Here is an 18,065-nt window from a genome sequence, read left to right on the forward strand (position 1 = left end):
GGAATCAGTCTAGCCATTCAGCCTCCTCCCCTGGATCCCTGCCATGTAACCCCGTCCCTGGGTCTGTGTAAACAGTTAAGTGCTTAATAAAAATAAGTGATTCATATTCCTACCTGTCCTCAGCTCTGGGTGAACTGTTCCTCCCTAGAGCTGTCAGTCACCAGCATGAAACTGGCAGAATCCAGACGTACAAGTGAGCACTTCCCTAGTGGAGGACACTTTGTTCTCCAGATTTAACATGATTGTGCTTCTACTTAGACTCGTTATGGGAGGAGAAGGAATGATTCCTCAGTTAACGTCACGCACTGCATAAGTACCATGACTGTTGTCACTGAGACACCGGTTCACTGCAGCCAAAGTCTGCCACCTCTGCCAGGTGTCCAATGTCAACATTCCTCCTTACTGATTCAAGCTGAAGAGTAATTCACATAGCCATGATACGGCATTATTTGGAGGGAACCCAAATTCAGCAGGCACCTTGAGTTGGAACAAGTGAGACACAGAGATGGATGCACCAGGAATCAGGAATGAGCCCAGGCACTCACTAGTATTCCAGTCCTTTAACATCTTGAAGCATTTTAACTTGAATCAGAAGATGCAACAATTAATAACAATATAGTATTATGTTATCATTTCTTTAAATTTTATTAATTTTCTAGTGGGTGGGGAGGTGGATAGAAAAGTTTCCTCCCAGAGTTTTGCTGTGTTAGAAGCCAAATATGTTAGTAGATGCTGGAGTCAACATAACCCACTGGAAATTGGAAGCTGGATTGTGGCATTTGGAGCACTGAGTAGTTGTTACAGCGCCATGGCCAACTATAGAAAGATTATCCAAGGCGACTTGGCCAGTGACTGGGAGATTAAGAGCCTGCAGAGCTAAATGGCAAATTAGGCATCACCGTCACTGTTGGACAGGCTGGGTGGAGAACATGCCTGGAGCATCACTTCCTTCCTCTCTGGGATGCAGGTGAATTTCCTGGCTTTGGAGTTCAACTGGTCATCCACAAAATGGAGGTAAACACTTCCAAGTGTAGTGGGAAGAACCTGTTTTCTCCAAGAGCAGAACATTTATCACCAACGTTTATCACTTGCTGAATGTTCTCAGCAAACAGCTGGTGGTACAGGTGTGGCCAAAGCTATCCCAGTTGCTTTATGCTGTGATTTTATCACCTAAAGAAAGAGACATAGCAAAACAATAACAGAAACATACTGACAGCTGAAATAGAAGGAAATCACCCATTCTAATTGCTTGGAAAGGTTCTAGCATAAAGGACCAACATTAAGATTAGAATTGGGTTTGGAAACTGAAGCTAACTGTGGCATGATTTTGAAGCAAAGCATGGATGATGAAGATTTGGCAGAGGGGAGCCTTCATATAACATCATTCTGCATGTCCCGCTTTACAAATATGAATTACATGGCCCAAGGTTCTGGAAGAAAACCATTTTCTGCAATTTACATTGGCCCTAACCCCATCATCAAAGAGTGTGATTTTACCTCTTCTGATTCCTCCCTCTGCTTGAGGGAAGTACAGTTGCTTCCCCAGATGCACGGACAGCTGTAGACTCCAACAGAAAGGACACAGCAAGTTATATGAATGCCCAGAACACTGTTAGCCTGGTTTTTTAGAGCCTGGACATATGGACAAGGGCTTATTTTTAAGCTTGTACTATAAAACATGAAAACAATTTACAATGAAAAGATTAATACAGAATCTGCTACAAAATAACAATTCAGTATATATTTGTTAAATTAAATACATAACCCTCGGTAGGAGTGAATATAGAGACTTTTCTAGAACCAGACTACCTAGTTTGAATCCAGGCTCTACCCCTGAGAGATACAAAGGATCTCTTTGATCTTAAGCCAAGTCCCATGACTTCTCTGTGCCTCAGTTTATCCTTCTATAAAATCAGGGTAATAATTTTTAAAATGTAATTTTAAATAATTTTTAAATCATGTATTTTTAACTCATTAGTTAAAGACATAACTAATAAGATGTTATGATCAATTCAAAGAGCATCTGAGAAGCTAGGATATTTATAGGCAATTTAACAAAGAACTATTAGGGTAGGATTGTTGGATTAGATATAACCTGGTTAATATCTAACATAAATTATTGGGATTATGTGTTTCACTCATGAGAAATTATTTGTAAATCTCCTGGATCAAAGTCTTTAAATTAACAAGTGACTTCTCTAAGTCTGGGAACTTTCATCAAGATTAAGCAATGAGGCAAACCAAGGACATTCCTTGAGAAAATCCTTGGGTAGCCTTTGCCCTCTTAACACTGAAAGGACCTGCTGTCCACCTTCTTGCCTTTATCCTAAATTTTGGATAATTTTTCTGACAGTACCTATCTTTTTGGGTTATTGTGAAAGCTCAGTAAGTTATAATACATGTGAAGTCCTTAAAACAATGCCTAGCATTTACTTAGTTAATGCTATTAAAATTATTCTGGCTATGAGTATGTCCACTTAAAAAGGCCCAGAAGGGATTTAGAGCAAAAATTTTAAATGTTACTACTAGCAGCATTGCCTTCACTTCTCTACTCTGGAGAGACTTCCCACTGTTAAATGAGTAAGACTATCTGTTGTAATTACCAACGTTAAAATTAGCATTCGAAGCGCGAGTAAAATGGACATCAGTGGGTACTGAGCGAGGCAAACACAGGGAATCAAAGGGCCGAGCCTTCGCCCGCCACACTCAATAGGCACCCAGAACCCTGGAGAAGTCTTGACCCACCTCCTTCTCCCCATTTGCTCCGACTCTTTGTCTCCTGCCCAGAGTGTTGAAGTTTCTCACTGGACGCCCTCCCTCCTGCTGTTTCTCCTCTGGCCTCCCTTCATCCTCCACAACAGTCACCAGCTGCCTATAACGTGGACCCAATCATGTCACTCCCCTGCCCCCAGCCTCCAGCAGTGACCTACTCCCTGGGTGATTCCCCTCCCCCTGTTCTCAACAGACCAGTTCCACCCCCTGTCTCCCCCAGCTGGCTCTGCAGCCTCCCTCCACCCCCGGCACTGACGTTGGATCACCTGCCACCCCTGGCTAGGCTCAGGGGCTTCCTCTCTCATACCCACTGTCCCTTTCTCGCCCTCCCAAAGCCACACTCACCCTTCACAGACTCAAAGTAACCTATGCTGTGAAACCTTCCCTAAGTCCAGAAGACAGGCCTGTGTCCTCCCCACGCCCCAGTCCCCCCACCTCACCCCCAGTCTCTGCCTTCTCTGTTCACAGGACCAGCAGGGACTCCCCACTGTGCTGGGTCACATCCCTTAGAGGAACTGATCCCCAGCTCTGCCTCTCAGCTCTGAGTTTCACTTCACCCTGTACTTCCCGCCTCCGGCCCAGTGCACACAGGGTCACCGGCAGTAAATATTCATTTATCCAGCGGCCTAGCCTTGCTGCAACAGTCTTCCCGAGGCAGAGCCAGAGCGGGTGCTTAGCAAACCTATTTCCCCATCTCTCAGGGCACATGACTAGACTTCCCTCCTCGGCCAATTCCAGGCTGGCCCCGGGCATCTCCCATACATACCCCAGCCCAAGGCCCTTTGTGTGTGTGAGAACACTGAAAAATAATACCAACACGGTGAAGAAAAGGGTGAAGGCAAGAAAAGCAATTCCTGGCATTTAACAGAAAGAATCTCATTGTCAAGTACACTCTAAATTTTTAGGCTTCACCATCAAGCTGCTTTCCCCTCTTCAGCGCTAACACATCCCTTCCAACGCAGGACTGCTCTGTTCTCTGTTTCCTCGAGCGAAGCGCAGAGCGGAACTGTATCATTTTTCAAGGGGTCAAGAAGTGAAAATATTATAAGGGAAGAAATATTTCCTGAGAGGAAAATAATGTGAAGGGCCCTAGCCTGGGATTCTCAGACGTGGAGACGATACATGGGGAAGTACCTCATGCGAGGATTATAAGAAACCTGGGCCTCTGACTTTTAATCAGACTGGAGACTTGTTCTTGCTCCTCGTGCAAGAGCTGTGAGGAAGGAGGATGTCAGGGTTCTCACCGAGGGACCAAGCACAGGGAGCAACATGAGGAAGCAGACGTCTCCCTTCCTGGGGGACACCCCCCACTTCACACCCCTGGGGGTTTGTGGATGCCGCCACTCTGCCAACCCGGCCTGATTTCCAGCCATAAACAGAGAGGGGGAGCCTGGGTTCTAGCAAAGGAGAGAGCAGCTACTAAGAAGTCTACAGCAGAGGGAGGTTTATTTTCCCTTTGTATGTCTGTAAATAAATGGTTTTAATTTGGGGAAACATACATCTGGAGTGCCGTTGTATTGCCAAACAGACAGAGCCTCGTCGCCATATGACGGCAGCATCCAGAAGGCTGTCTGCTTTTCGGGAAGTGTTGCCTGGAGGGGGCGTGGTGCCTCAGAGCTCCGCGTTCGCTGGTCGCCCATCACGGGGGCGCGTTAACGCGTTAATTCTCGGGAAGAATTAACGAGGGCAGGACGCCTGCGGCTCACGGGTCAGAGTGTGGGCCTGGAGTGTGCAGAGTTCTTGCCTCGGTCCTGCCGCTGCCCTTACTTCTCAGCAGCCCCAGTTAGCTTCTCTGAGCCTCGGTGCGATCTTCTGGAGAATGAGCTTCGGTGCGGTGTAAGCACCCAGGATTAATGCACCTCCTTTACGAAAACGGAACATGACTTACTAGATGAACAAGCTCTGCTGAAACCTCCATCGTGGGAGTCTTGAAGGCCAAAGACTCCAGGGTACATATATAAAATGGTTGTTGGTCCGTTTAAAAAATACGCTTTTCCTCCACATTTTCAAGAACACAGTTGTTTCCTATAGGAAAGTATTTTTCTGAGTTATATGCCCTGTTGCTCCTTCATGGATGCCTGTTGACTTGATCTCAAGGCACTTAAAAAATATAAAACCAAAGAAATGTTACCTAAATGCCAAAATATTGTCAACATCATTAGTATGAAATCATAGAAAGTTGGCCCCCCAAAACGACCTTGGAGATCCTTTTGTTTTATCTGTTCACATTGCAGCTAAGAAAACTTAAACCTGGTGAGATACGTTACTGGCCATTTCTAATATTTCAAAATATGTCCCCCATATAAAATGCTTCATAATGTTACTTCAGGTGCTGATGAGGTAAATTGAAACATCTCAGAAGGAAATAGCAGGTAATTCTGCAAGTCTCTGTTTCCCAGAGTTATCTAGTCACCATTTGTGTGTCCTTTGCCATTAATGTCTTTTTCTTTGTTTTGTTGAAGAAAAAAAAAAAAAAGAGAGAGAGAGAGAAGATCTGAAGGGGAAGAGTAGGAGTTGTGTGGGAGAGAAGTTTGTTTTTCTTCTTTCAGATCCTTTTCTGATTCTTTTCATGACACAACTTTGAGATTCCCTCTTAGGCACACGAGGATCTCATGTGAACCAAAATAACGCTCCCCATTTAAGGAGACCCCTGCTGCTTTTTCTTGTTGTCTTTAAGATATTTGCCATGAAGTCTGACCGTCAGACTTACTCAGAGACAGCTTGGAGAAGTTCTTGGTTTCTCAGACACTAGTGAGGAGGAAACATGTTTCGGGAAAATTTGGAGTGGCGGGGAGTGTGAATGGCCAGGCTGTGGTGATTAGGCTGGTGTGGTGGTTGTGGGGACGCAAGACCTACTCGGGGAGGAAGAGGACTCTGCCCCCAAGCTGTTGAGCCAAAGATGCGGATGTTATCATTAGCCCCATTTTACAGATGAGGCAGTAACAGCAGAGGGGCTTCCGCTACAGATTAGCCATGGAAGCTGGTCCCACTGCATTCTGGAAGGAACAACCAGGACTAACTGTCTGTCTTCATTTGAAAAAAAAAGTCACCTCCTCAAGTTAAAAAAAAAGATACATATATGTGTTTAGTGTATTATTAGCCAAACTGGATAAACGTACTTGGGCTATTCTCAAGGAAAAGCCGTAGAGTCGGGGAGGAGATGGCACCATTACCCCTTCCTCCATCTGAATTGGTGACTCTGCACAGTGGCCCTGAGTGGAAGAGGAGTGGGAGACCGGAAGGGTGTAAGGACACAACAGAGGAGTCAAGAGAGCTCTGATTCTGGAGCTTCAGTGATGAAAGTCACCGTAAATGTACCCAACCTGTGGTTCCATGAATCACACTCTTTATTAAATCAGCATATGCGTCCCATCAGGATTCAGGAGAATTACTGTTGCATAGATGCACCCCCTGGGCTTGGCCACGCTCCTCCCTGAGCTGTTTGCAGAGCCAGGCAGGGCCCTGGGACACCGACACTCTCTCCCACTCACATCCCCAGCACTTGCCCAGGGCTTCCTACCCCACTCCAGGCCCCCACAGGAGGTGACCACATGGGGTTCAGGAAATGTGGGCCATGAGACTTGCATCTCCAGAAGGAGCAACAGCAGGGCCACCTGAGGAGTAGCCGGGGGACAGGGTTGAGCAGGGAACACGTGCGTGTGCAGTGAGTGTGTGTACTTGCTCTTGGCCACTCCAGGAACACCTGCGTCTCCCCCTCATCTCCCTGTGGGCCAGTTGCAGAGGCGGGTTCAAATTTTGTGGAGCCTAAAATTTACACAGTTATGGAGCTCTCTTAAAGAAAAAAAATTACAAAATTATAAATACCAGCTTGTGTGAAAATATTTATTTAGTATGAAAAAAGAAACTACAACAAATGACAATTTTAAAGATCTGACAAATACCAGAAACATCACAAAGTCTAGAAACATATTTTTATTTGTTAACAGCCTGACACCTTTGTATGTTTTCCACGTTTTCTTGACTGCTCTTTGACCCACTTTTCCTCTGACGACAGTATTGTAATAGCATTTTCTAGAGCGAGAATGGAAAGATAGTTCAATTTCAGTCTTTGCTTTCTAGCTGAAAACTTTCAGCTTTACAATTTCTTATTGGCAATGTTTTACTCTTTTTTTTTAAGAATTGTTGTCAAATGTGGGGAAGCCTCTGTCAAGTTTCTTTCATATATGAACTCTAGGATTTGAGGTTATTTTGAGTTTTCTTGCACAGTGACTAATCCTAGATATTCTGTAAATTGATAACACTCATCAGCCAGAGCATCATATATCGCCTTGTAGTGGTGAATATAAGTTTCCTGTTTTCTTCACTGAAGTCAATATTTTATGTCAAATTGGCAGGAAATTAAAACCGTTTCAATGTGTTCAACAAATCATACCAATGATTTACTCTTCCTCTTTCATTGAATTATCAAGTAATCCAAGAATCAGCCCATCAGACCTCATTTTACTGAATTCACTTTATTCTTTATTGCACTTCGCAGATACAGTGTGTTTTAAAAATTGAGGGTTTGTGGCAACCCTGCATTGAGCAAATCTATCCATGCCATTTTTCTCACAGCGTTTGCTCACTTTGTGTCTCTGTTATTCCATTTTGGTAATTCTAGCAATATTTCAAACTTTTTCATTATTATTATGCTTGTTATCATGATCTGTGATAAGCGACTTTTGATGTTACTACTCCGACTCACCAAAGGCTCAGATGGTAGCATTTTCTAGCAATAAACTATTTTTAATTAGGCTATGTAAACTGATCTTTTTTTTTTTTTTTAGATATAATGCTATTGCACACTGGAAAGACTATAGTGTAAATATAACTTATATATGCACTGGGAACCCCCCCAAAATTGTGTGACTCACTTTATTGTATCATTTGCTTTATTGTGGTGGTCTAGAACCAAACCCACAATATCTCTGAGATATGCCCAAACTTCTGTTTCTGGGAGATATCGCTACACACAAAAATGTATTAGCTCAATAACTATACAGAGAAGCGTCTGTGTGTCATGTATATACCTCATTAAACCCCGAGTAATTACATCCCCAGTGCAGCTTCCCTTTAGCTGCTACCAAAAATGTCCTCAGCCACTCCCAACACCGCTCAACACAGGGTGATGAAGAGGAAGGCAGATTGGAAATAGACAGCAGTCTTAACTGATTGCAACAGAAATATCTGTCTTTTGCATATTTTACTAAAACATATGGACCATGTGAACACATTTCCTTCTCCCAGGATCTTGGAAATGCTCTTTGTATGGAGGGCCCTGAACTGCAAGCTTCCCTGGCTTCCTGGTGAGCCTGCCCCTGGCTAGCATGTAAGCAGTGTAAATGATGGAGCGGGCGCCCTTGGGCGATGCGTCACCTCAACAATCCAGATAACCAGAGGAAGAAAGGGAGGGGTGAAGGAAGCTTTCTTGAAACTAAGCTCACATTCCTCCCTGGGCTTTGGAAGTTGTAGAGCCTGTTTAAACTGAAGTTCCACCCAGGCTCTAACCATGGAAGATAATTTTTCAACAGGGTGAATTTAATGCCAACACTTGTCTTCTTCTAGTATATGGTGATGAAACACAGTAAAATTATTCGGTGAAAGCTAGGCTGACATCTCTAACTAAGAATTAAGTACTCTGTCATCCATGGTCTGGCTTCAGAAACCATATAAAAGGATCCCAAGCTGTGAAGTCCTTGGCTTGCTTAGTGAATTACAGTTACTAACCAAAAGTTGGGGATGTACTAACTCATATCACCTGTAGGAAATCAATATGTGCTTTCCTAGAGTAGGAGGCTGACCTGAGAAAAACAGCCTCTGGTCAGTGGGTTAAACATTTCTTAAATCAAACAGATCCTTCTGGACTAGGGGCCACAGTGACTTAAAAGAAGCAAATTTACCCTGAAGCATGCCCAGGCCACCAATAGCCATCCACTGCTGTCCAGTACCTTGCCTACTCTCTGTCAGCAAATACAGCTTGACAGTAAAGGTGGGTAGAAGAGTAGCCGCTCACCTTTGTTATGCCTGCTCCAGCTATCAGTTCTATTCCTTGGAAGAGGTGATGAAGATGATGTTGAAGAAGTGGGTTGAAGCTAGATTGGGAAGGAACATGGCATTTATCCTATTTTTGTTTAGTATTTCTCAACTCAAATGATAGTTAAAATATTAACATTCTCCATTTTGAAATATTCAGTACTGTATGTGTGTTACACATATTGGGGGTTCTATTGAATTCGTTAATAAATGGCAAATGTTACTTGAATATTCTTTCAGCAATCTCAGTGTTTCTATCAGCAATCTAAAATGGTAACCCACACTGAAATTATTTTAAAGCAAACTGCAGAACTGAGATCAGGTACATAAACTGGAAAATGAAAATAATTCGTTATGATTATGATGATTGACCTCTGCTCGCTCATTTCTCAGTTCTTATAGTTAGAAAAGAAGTGACTGCAAGTAACAGCTAGGCTAGATCATGTGGCCTGACCTAGTTAGGGTGGTATAATCTCTTGTGAGTAATAGACACTTTTGGCCTGAAAGCTTTGAGAACTATGGATCTTCAGTAGTGCAAGTTGAACAGTTATGACTCAGCTTATTGGTGCTCACCAACATGTGTTCTTGCTTCTCTCTCAGCAGACTATCAGATTGTACTTTCCAGGTAGGCCTGGTTCTGTAACTGGGTTCTGGTCGGGAACTGTGAATGGAAGTGCGGAGCGCCACACCAGGCCACACCAGGCCTGGTGAAAACGTCTGGTGTCCGTCTAGTTGACTGATGAGGTCTATGAAGCCCTAGAGCAGGGCAGGGTCACTGGATGGAAGGGAAGTGGGTCCCTGAGAGACGACGTGGGGCAGACCCCCTACTCTGCTTCTGACATGCATTACGCTGTGTCATGAGCAAGAAGTAGAACTCTGTGTTAAGTCACTTCACATCTTAAATGGGTTGTTAAAGTAGTTAGCCTATCCTAATACTTGGAACAAAACATGACCGGCAAAAGGAAAATTCTGCAATAGAAAACGGGGATCCATTACAGGGTTTGGAACAGACTTGGTACATGATCAGGTTGGAGAGGATGTAAGACCTGAGCATGGAGCATATTGGATGGAGTCGGTTGTTCTGGGATAAGCAGGCAGGCATATGGGTCCAGAGAGTAGGTCTAGAGCTGGATTCAGCCCAAGGGAAGCAGCTGGCATTCAAAAGGGTGCTGGGATTCATCCTCCCAGAAATGGGCTCAGTGGTCAGAATCCCAACCTAGAGTCCAACCCAGAAAGCTCAGTCACTGTGGGTGTGAGACATGAGGGAGGAAACTCAACCAAAGTCAATATTGAGAGAAATCTAACCCTTTCCTTAAATATGCTAATATAACAAGGGTTCCAGACACAGGGACCTTGTATCCCGCTTTTAAGGCCCTAATCACTGAGCAACACTTAAGGAAGCATTCTTTTTTTCTTTGCAAGTTTTTGCATTTTAATAAAGAATCAGAAAGAGTTTTGATGTAGGAATGGGAAATGGAAAAAGAGTGGGTGTTTGTTTCTTCTTTTTTAGTACCTAAAAAAGCATTTATGTGTTTTCTTAGCTCTTGAGTTCATTAGCAATTGTTTACTCTCAGAGCAGGGAAAGATATGAAAACATTAAAACATTGAGGGGCTTGTCCTGCTCAGACCTTTAGACACACAACTGAGAAAAATTCAGACAGATGTAGATTCACTTTCCTTTGGAAAATGCTGAGGAAACTGAACATCTCTCTGATGTCATGTATTTTATATTATTGTTATTGTTATTATTATCATTATTATTATTATTAATCAGTAGTAGCAGCAGCAGTAGCAGTAGTTCATTTGCTTGGTGAGTATTGAGCCCTAATTCTGTGCCTCCAAATCTGCCAGATCTGAGGGGGACACAAAAGAATTGTAAGATTCAATCACTGTCCCCTACCATTAGGAGCATTCTTGAACTCATTTAATGAATATTTATTGAGCCTCTCTCCTGGGTCACACTGTTTGGGCTTAGGAAAATAGAATGACTAAGGAGTTCACGGTGCAACAGATGAGTACACGAAGAATTAAGCAATTGTACAAAACAACAAAATTCACAAACCTTACTGCAAACTCAACGGTTCCCCAAATAAATTTTTTTATATTCTTAGTTACTCACTTTATAAACTGAGTCCCCTTTTGGCTAAACTGGGCATAAATTGAAACCTAGGCAATTCTTGACTCCACATAAGTTCAGGGCAGGGCAGAGTGGGCCAGGGGGATCCCTGCAGTGCCAGGGCTCTCGGTGGGCATCTGGTTCTTCATCATCACCTAATGATGCTGGCTGCCACTGAGATGGCCATCCTGTTTGGTTCTCAGCCCACAATCCCTTGATCATGTGTGCAAGGCCTCATCCGGCCTGGGGCCTCCTTGTGTGGGCCATTCTTCAGCCCATAAGAAATTATTTGGCTGCTGCCAGGTTGCATAAAGTCATGAAAAACTCTCAGAGGCTGATGATGTCCCATCTCTACTCCAAGCCATGACAGAACTTCTAAGCAGGACAGTTTTACTGGTCATTCCCTACATCAGAGGACTAGGAACTCCGTGGATCTGTCAAAGCACTGGAGCCATGCCGCTGTTGCTTCTCTGGAGTCTTCCTGCATACTAGGGCCCTGGGTCAGCCTTTGCACCTGGATCCCACACTCCTGTGTGGGCATCCCTCCCACCTCACGCCACCTTCAGAAAAAATACACCCCCATTTGTAAGCTCTCCTCACTTCCCCTCCAACTCTTCCCTTTCACCCAAGCTGAGAAAGCTTTATCTTTCTCCGAGGAAGCTGGAACCTCTGCTTTTAATTTTCTCTGCTTTTTTTCTGGGCTTTGGTTTTGGAAACTCAAAAGCCAGAAGAGGGTCCCCTTTCTCTGCTTTTGGTTAACACATCCTTTCCCTGAGTCAGTAAACCACAAACAGTCAATGAGCTTTGTCTGGTTGGGGGCAGGGCAGCAGACAAGTCAAGATGTCACAATACTGTTCAACTGCGCATGTGTGCACACATACGCAGACTCCAGCCTCCACATTACAGAGAGACTCACTAAGTGCCCCGCTTCACTAATGCACTCACTAAGTCTACAGCACAAATGGCCATGGAGAGCACCTTAGCCTTGTCCCTGTCTGAATTCTTGCATTTGGTTTTACAATTTTGTATTATTTCCTGATGCTGTTCTCTAGTCCTCTCTGGTCCATGTCCCAGCTTAACCTAGATTTCAGGTTAGTTTCTATCAGAGTGATTTTATTAACTTCAGAGAATTCTGCCTGCAATTTTTAAAAAGTTCTTCTGCTCTGATTATAGTTTAGATTCTAAACTTGAGATTCTTTAACAACTACATTTCTGTAGCACCAGCTATTTCCATTCATAGATAAAACTGCGCACTAAAAATAAACTTACCATGTGATCCAGCAATCCCACTCCTGGGCATACACCCGGAGAAAAATACAGCTCGAAAAGACACCTGCACCCAGTGTTCACAGGAGCACTATTTACAACAGCCAAGACATGGAAACAGCCTAAATGTCCATCGACAGATGACTGGATAAAGAAATTGTGGTATATGTATACAATGGAATTCTACTCAGCCATAAAGGAGAATAAAATAATGCCATTTGTAGCAACATGGATGGACCTGGAGATCATCATTCTAAGTGAACTAAGCCAGAAAGAGAAGGAAAAATACCATATGGTATCACTCATATGTGAAATCTGAAGGAAAAAAAAAAAAGCCGCAAATGAACTTATTTACAAAATAGAAACAGACTCACAGACGTAGAGAACAAACTTAACAGTTACCAGGGACTAAAGGGTTGGGAAGGGATAAATTAGGAGTTCAAAATTTGCAGATACTAACTACTATATATAAAATAGATAAACAACTTTCTTCTGTGTAGCACAGAGAACTATATTCAATATCTTGTAGTAACCTATAATGAAAAAGAATATGAAAATGAATACATGTACGTAAATGTATGACTGAAGCATTATGCTGTACACCAGAAATTGACACAACATTGTAAACTAACTATACTTCAATAAAAAAAAAAAAAGAGCGCAAAAAAAAAAAAAACTGCACAGATCTGGGCAAATGCAGAAACTTAAGGAGACTTCGGTCTTCTCTAAAAGGGACTCTGTAAAGTGACTTCTACAAACTGCCTTCTCCTCTCTGCACTACTGTGGAGGGGAGTGGTATTATAGACCCCTCTGATTTGGAGACAGCAATTGAAAAAAATCTGTTTAGAAGCTATCTAGAAAAGCTATCTCCTCTTTTCTCCATTTATTTGAAGTCATTTACTCTGTGATTACTGCCTGTATTGCATTGTCTTCATTCTCCCAATGGCAACAACAGGGGGTTTTGATGACCTCTCTCCTGCATTACTGAAGTTTTTCTGTTTAACTATTTGAAGTCCACATAGATGTGTGTATACACTATCAAAATATATGCAATTCTCTGGGGAGGGATGGAGCAGGGAATGATTAATTTTGTCGGGGCAAAAAAGGATTGCAACGCAGGGGGCATTGAAGTCCTTATGCAAAAGGTGACATTGGAGTTAGGTTTGAAGAATGAACAGAATTTCACCATTCGGGAAAGATGCCTATCTTGGGATTGGCCGGTGGTAGAGAACACAAGCAAAGAAGTGTGACAACAGAAGGTAGCATGGGTGAGGGCATGGGAGCATGCCAGGCTGTGGTATGAAAAGAGCAGTGGCAGTTTCTGGTAACTAAAGCACATGGTACTTGTATAAGAAGACAAATACCTATTGTCAGTGCTCAGCCCTCCTTGACTGACTGTAAAAAAGAAACTGAAAGTCTCCCAAAAGTAAACACCAAAATGTAAAGAAGAATACCAAACTCAGAAACCAAGAAAGCAGTCCTTCCCTTTCTATTTCAAAAATTGTCCTTTGCTTATCGGAGCCTTGTACAGGAATCATCCGCTCTGAGGAATACAAAGAGCATGATTCTAAGTTACTAATTGCTACCTACACCCCCAGGCATTAACAGACACAGAGAGCTGCCATCCACCCGCCTTAGCTACCCTTTGATGATGGAAAATAAGCATCTGAAAATGTAACCACTACCCACGAGGACGTTTAATCCATATAAAGTGGGGCTTTCCTGCACATTCAGCCTTCTGCCCATCTCCCACTCCAGCTGAGTGAACCTTCAACAGCTTAAGTATTTAATTTGGACAAATATTCCACTCACTTCTTTACACCCTCAAAGCCTCAAATTATGGAGAGAAAACTTGTGGGCCACAAAGGAGGAGAGAAGAGAGGTGAGGTGAGGAGACACTAGAGCTATGAATGGCCTCTTGGAGTTTTCTGTTGCTGGAGGCTGGTGGTTAGTGAGGGGTTAGCACACCACAGGCTCCTCCCTCGGACTCTAAATTTCTCCGTGTGCAGTATCTAGAGAGTAATGAGGGTGGCCCCCCCAGGGAGTGGCCACCAGCGGGCCAGCAGTGGGCTTGACTCCCTGTTTGGCAAGAACGTTTGAGGAGGCTTTTCAAATGTCATAGAAATAAGGACAGTGACCCTGAGAAACATATTGCCTGCAAGTTTACTCTTGGGAAGCAACTTCCAGCCTCTACTCGTTCTTAAAACTCATTTAGATAATGAAGAGACCAGCATGCTCCCTTTGGATCCCAGAACCTCTCAGCAGAGAGGACTTTGGGGAAGCAGTCAGTTTAAAAGATAGGACCAGCTCTCGGTAGCAGAAGCTGTATGTACACCCAGGCACCCCTCCACCCACCTTCTTACTATGCAGTACCCCATGCATTAGTTTGCTCCAAAAGTTACCAGCCACTCCAAGCAATCATCCTTGGGCACCATGGAACAGCTGTTTACACTTCGAACTGTGTCCTGGCACCACAGTTTTCATCTTTGAGTGTCCTTCCTCTGTCTCTCTTTTATGAGCAAGGACCTGTCTACTGTGGTAGCTTCTGCGTCCAGTTAACACGAGAGATCAGTGACTCAACACTGACCTCCACTGGTTGGCGTAGAAATACCTAATCCCTTTCTCTCCAATCCTTGCACATTTCCACAGTCTGGGCAGAGAGCCCGCCAGTGCCTTGCTTGGACACGCCAGCATTTCACTGGTGATTGAAATTTTGAATGATTATAAATCCACCTCCCAGGGTTACATATGTAGATTCTGGAAAACTCTGGCCCGACATTGAACTGTGGGACCAGAGAACTTGGAGTGCCTCAGGGCCCCTGCACTGCCACACACCAAGCAGGATGCAGCACCATTTTGCTTAACAGATTTGGATGCTCAAGGTTGAATTCACAGGGATCTGAGAAATCTAGGTCAGTCTATCTCCCCACCCCAATACGAGTGACTATTCAGTTGCCAACTCATTTATTATTATCTTTTAAATGACTTAAACTCATGTTGGCAATTGCAACCCCATTTTCAATTGGTATCATAACCTCACATACAGACTCAAACTGTGCCAGATACCATGTTACCAGTGCCTTCATTGTCTTCCAGGAGGTGGGCAAGGAAGGCCCATTGGGATCAGTGCCACCAAGGGTGTGCTGTGATTCTCTTCATGAGAGTCGTCAGGATTCGGAACCAGCCAGGGTTTTCCAGAGAGATGGAAGGCAAAGTTGACAAGGGGGCCTCTGGATCCTGAAAACATGCAAACCCGTTTTTTTTTTCTGGAAATATTTACCATTTACCCTTTGAATCCAGAGCAGCCCCTCAGGAATTCAGGCCCTTGCTGACTATGATGGAAGTCTAATTGAGGCCTCCCTGACTCAGGAGCTTACAATAGGATTAAGGGAGCATTTGGAAGAGGAGATTCTTATTTGGAAATAACTGCCATTTGGTCCCACTGAACAGAGGCGGTCAGAAAGGTCTAAGTGAACAATGTGTAACAGGTGTTCCTCACTGTCAAGGAAACCAGAGCCAAGAACAAAACTTTCAGAGAGCAGACCTGTGTTATTTGGGTTGGTGCCTGCATTTGGAACAGGATGTTGCCTTAACACCACTATTTTAAGAAGTTTTAAAATATACACGTGCAATAGATATGAAAAGTTGAGTGAAATAGCCTCAGTGAGTATCCTTGTTGCTTCAATCCCCTTTAATATATTTAAATATTTCATATAAATTTTGAATAAATAATACATACTTGGTACTAAATTAAAAGGCATAAAAGGATATACAGTAAAAAGCAACTCTCTTATCCTTGTCCCCGAGTCAACCAGTTCCTCTTCCCATGGACAATTTCTATTACTAACTATTTATGGATCCTCCCAGACACACCCAATATGTCTGCACTTACGCATACTATGTATAGGTACATAAAATTTTTGTAGAGGTGGACCTAGACTATTTATACTTGTCCGTGGCTTGCCTTTTTTTCCCCCACATAACAATACAGCCTGAATAGCCTCTCACGGCATTACAGTAACTAGCACCTTATTAGTTTTATTGCACAGTATTTTATTATATAGTGTTCCATAATTTATTTACCTTGTACTCCATTCATAAAGATTTAGGCAGTTTCCAAATTTTTACATTTATAAGCAATATTTCAATAAATCACTGGCACATAACCAATTTCTCATACTTGCAAGTATAGCTCTAAGAAAATTTCTTGAAACTGGAGTTGCTAGGTCAACGGTATGTGTATTGGTCATTTTGATGTATGTTACCAATTTCTTTCCACTGAGACTGTACCAATTTATACTCTTACTATTAGGATATGAGATGACTGAATCTCATCTTCGTCATGGACTCAGCATGTTATAAAATTTGTTGACTTTTGCCAATCTGAGATGAAATAATATTTTCTTACAGCTTAACTTGAAATTCTCTAATTTTAGTGAATTTATTACATTTGTCCCTTTTAATTGTTAGACTTTTCCTTATTGATTTATGAGAACTCTTTCTATATTAAAATATTCTGTATTAAGGAAATTAACTCATTAAAGTGCTGTCAGATGTGATAACCACCACCTACATGTGGCTTTTGAGCATTTGAAATGTGGCTTATCCAAATTGTGGTGCCCAATAAGTATAAAATACAAACCAGATCTCTTAGTACCAAAAAGAGAATGAAACTGTCTCATTTATAATATTTTATATTAATTACTTATTGAAAAGAAAATATTTTGGATATGTCAAGTTAAATAAAATAAATTATTAAAATTAATTTCACCCATTTATTTTTACTTTTTTAATGTAACTAGCAGAAAATTTAGGATTACAATTGCATCTTACATTATATTTATATTGGATAATGCCAGTTTATATTATGAATTGCAAACTTTTTGGTCAGTTATATTTTTATATTATCAGATTTATAAATTTTTTTATGGCTTCTGAGTTTCATGACATACTTAGGTATTCTCCACTACAGTACTTTAACTTTCTTATAGAGTGCTCTAGTATTTTTATATTTTTATTATTTATGTAGAAATCTTTGATTCATCAGGAAATTATTTTGATGTAAGATGTGAGATTAGAACTCAGTATTTCATTTTTCCAGAAGGCAACTCAATAGAATGACTGGGCCAAAATAAGCAACATTTATTATTTAATTTCAACTTTTTTCCATTAATTTGAAATGCCACACTTACTTATCATATTCTAAATATTTTAACATCTGGTAGGGTTAGTACCACATATTTTCTTTTCTTTTCTTTTTTCCCCCTGAATTTTCCTGGTTATTTTTGCGTGTTTATTTTTCTATATAAACTTTAGAATCATGTAGACTCCAAAATTCCATTGATACATATATTAACTATCTTTATTAAATGTTTACATTAATTTGGAGAGAACTGAAAGCTGCATGATACTGAGTTTCACTTGCCAAGAATATAGAATATTTTTACATTTATATGAGTACTTTTTTCTGTCCATGAGTAGCATTGTAAAGATTCCTTCATACAGATCTATTATATCTGATAAATTTATTTCTAAATATTTCTAGTCATATTGTTATTAAGAATAAAGTATTCTCTGGGGTGGATGGTACAGCTCTGTGGCAGAGTGTGTGCCGAGCATGCATGGGGTCCCATGTTGAATCCCCAGTACCTCCATTAAAGATAAATAAATAAAAAGCTAATTACCTCCCCCCAAAAAACAAAACAAAATAAATAAATAAAAATAAAGTGTTTTCTATTAATACATCTTTTAATATATGAGGGATGATGGTTTTATAGATTAATCTTGTAACCAAGGGCCTAACTAAATTCCACTATTATTTGTAATGTTTTTTCAGTTGGATTACTTTTTTATATTCATTCAGTATTAAATCTTATAA

The 18,065-nt window shown here is 41.8% G+C and overlaps 1 long non-coding RNA gene across 1 annotated transcript; it reads right to left on the reverse strand.

Annotated features, from left to right (window-relative positions):
• Nucleotides 1-683: 683 nt before the first annotated feature.
• Nucleotides 684-2,944, reverse strand: LOC106730531. Its single transcript, XR_001366993.2, has 3 exons — nucleotides 2,746-2,944; nucleotides 1,498-1,558; nucleotides 684-1,170 (listed from the first exon to the last, which is right to left on the reverse strand). It is a non-coding gene; the product is annotated as an uncharacterized LOC106730531 (long non-coding RNA).
• Nucleotides 2,945-18,065: the final 15,121 nt, after the last annotated feature.

Source organism: Camelus ferus, chromosome 14, assembly GCF_009834535.1.
Source record: "Camelus ferus isolate YT-003-E chromosome 14, BCGSAC_Cfer_1.0, whole genome shotgun sequence".
NCBI lineage: Eukaryota > Metazoa > Chordata > Mammalia > Artiodactyla > Camelidae > Camelus > Camelus ferus.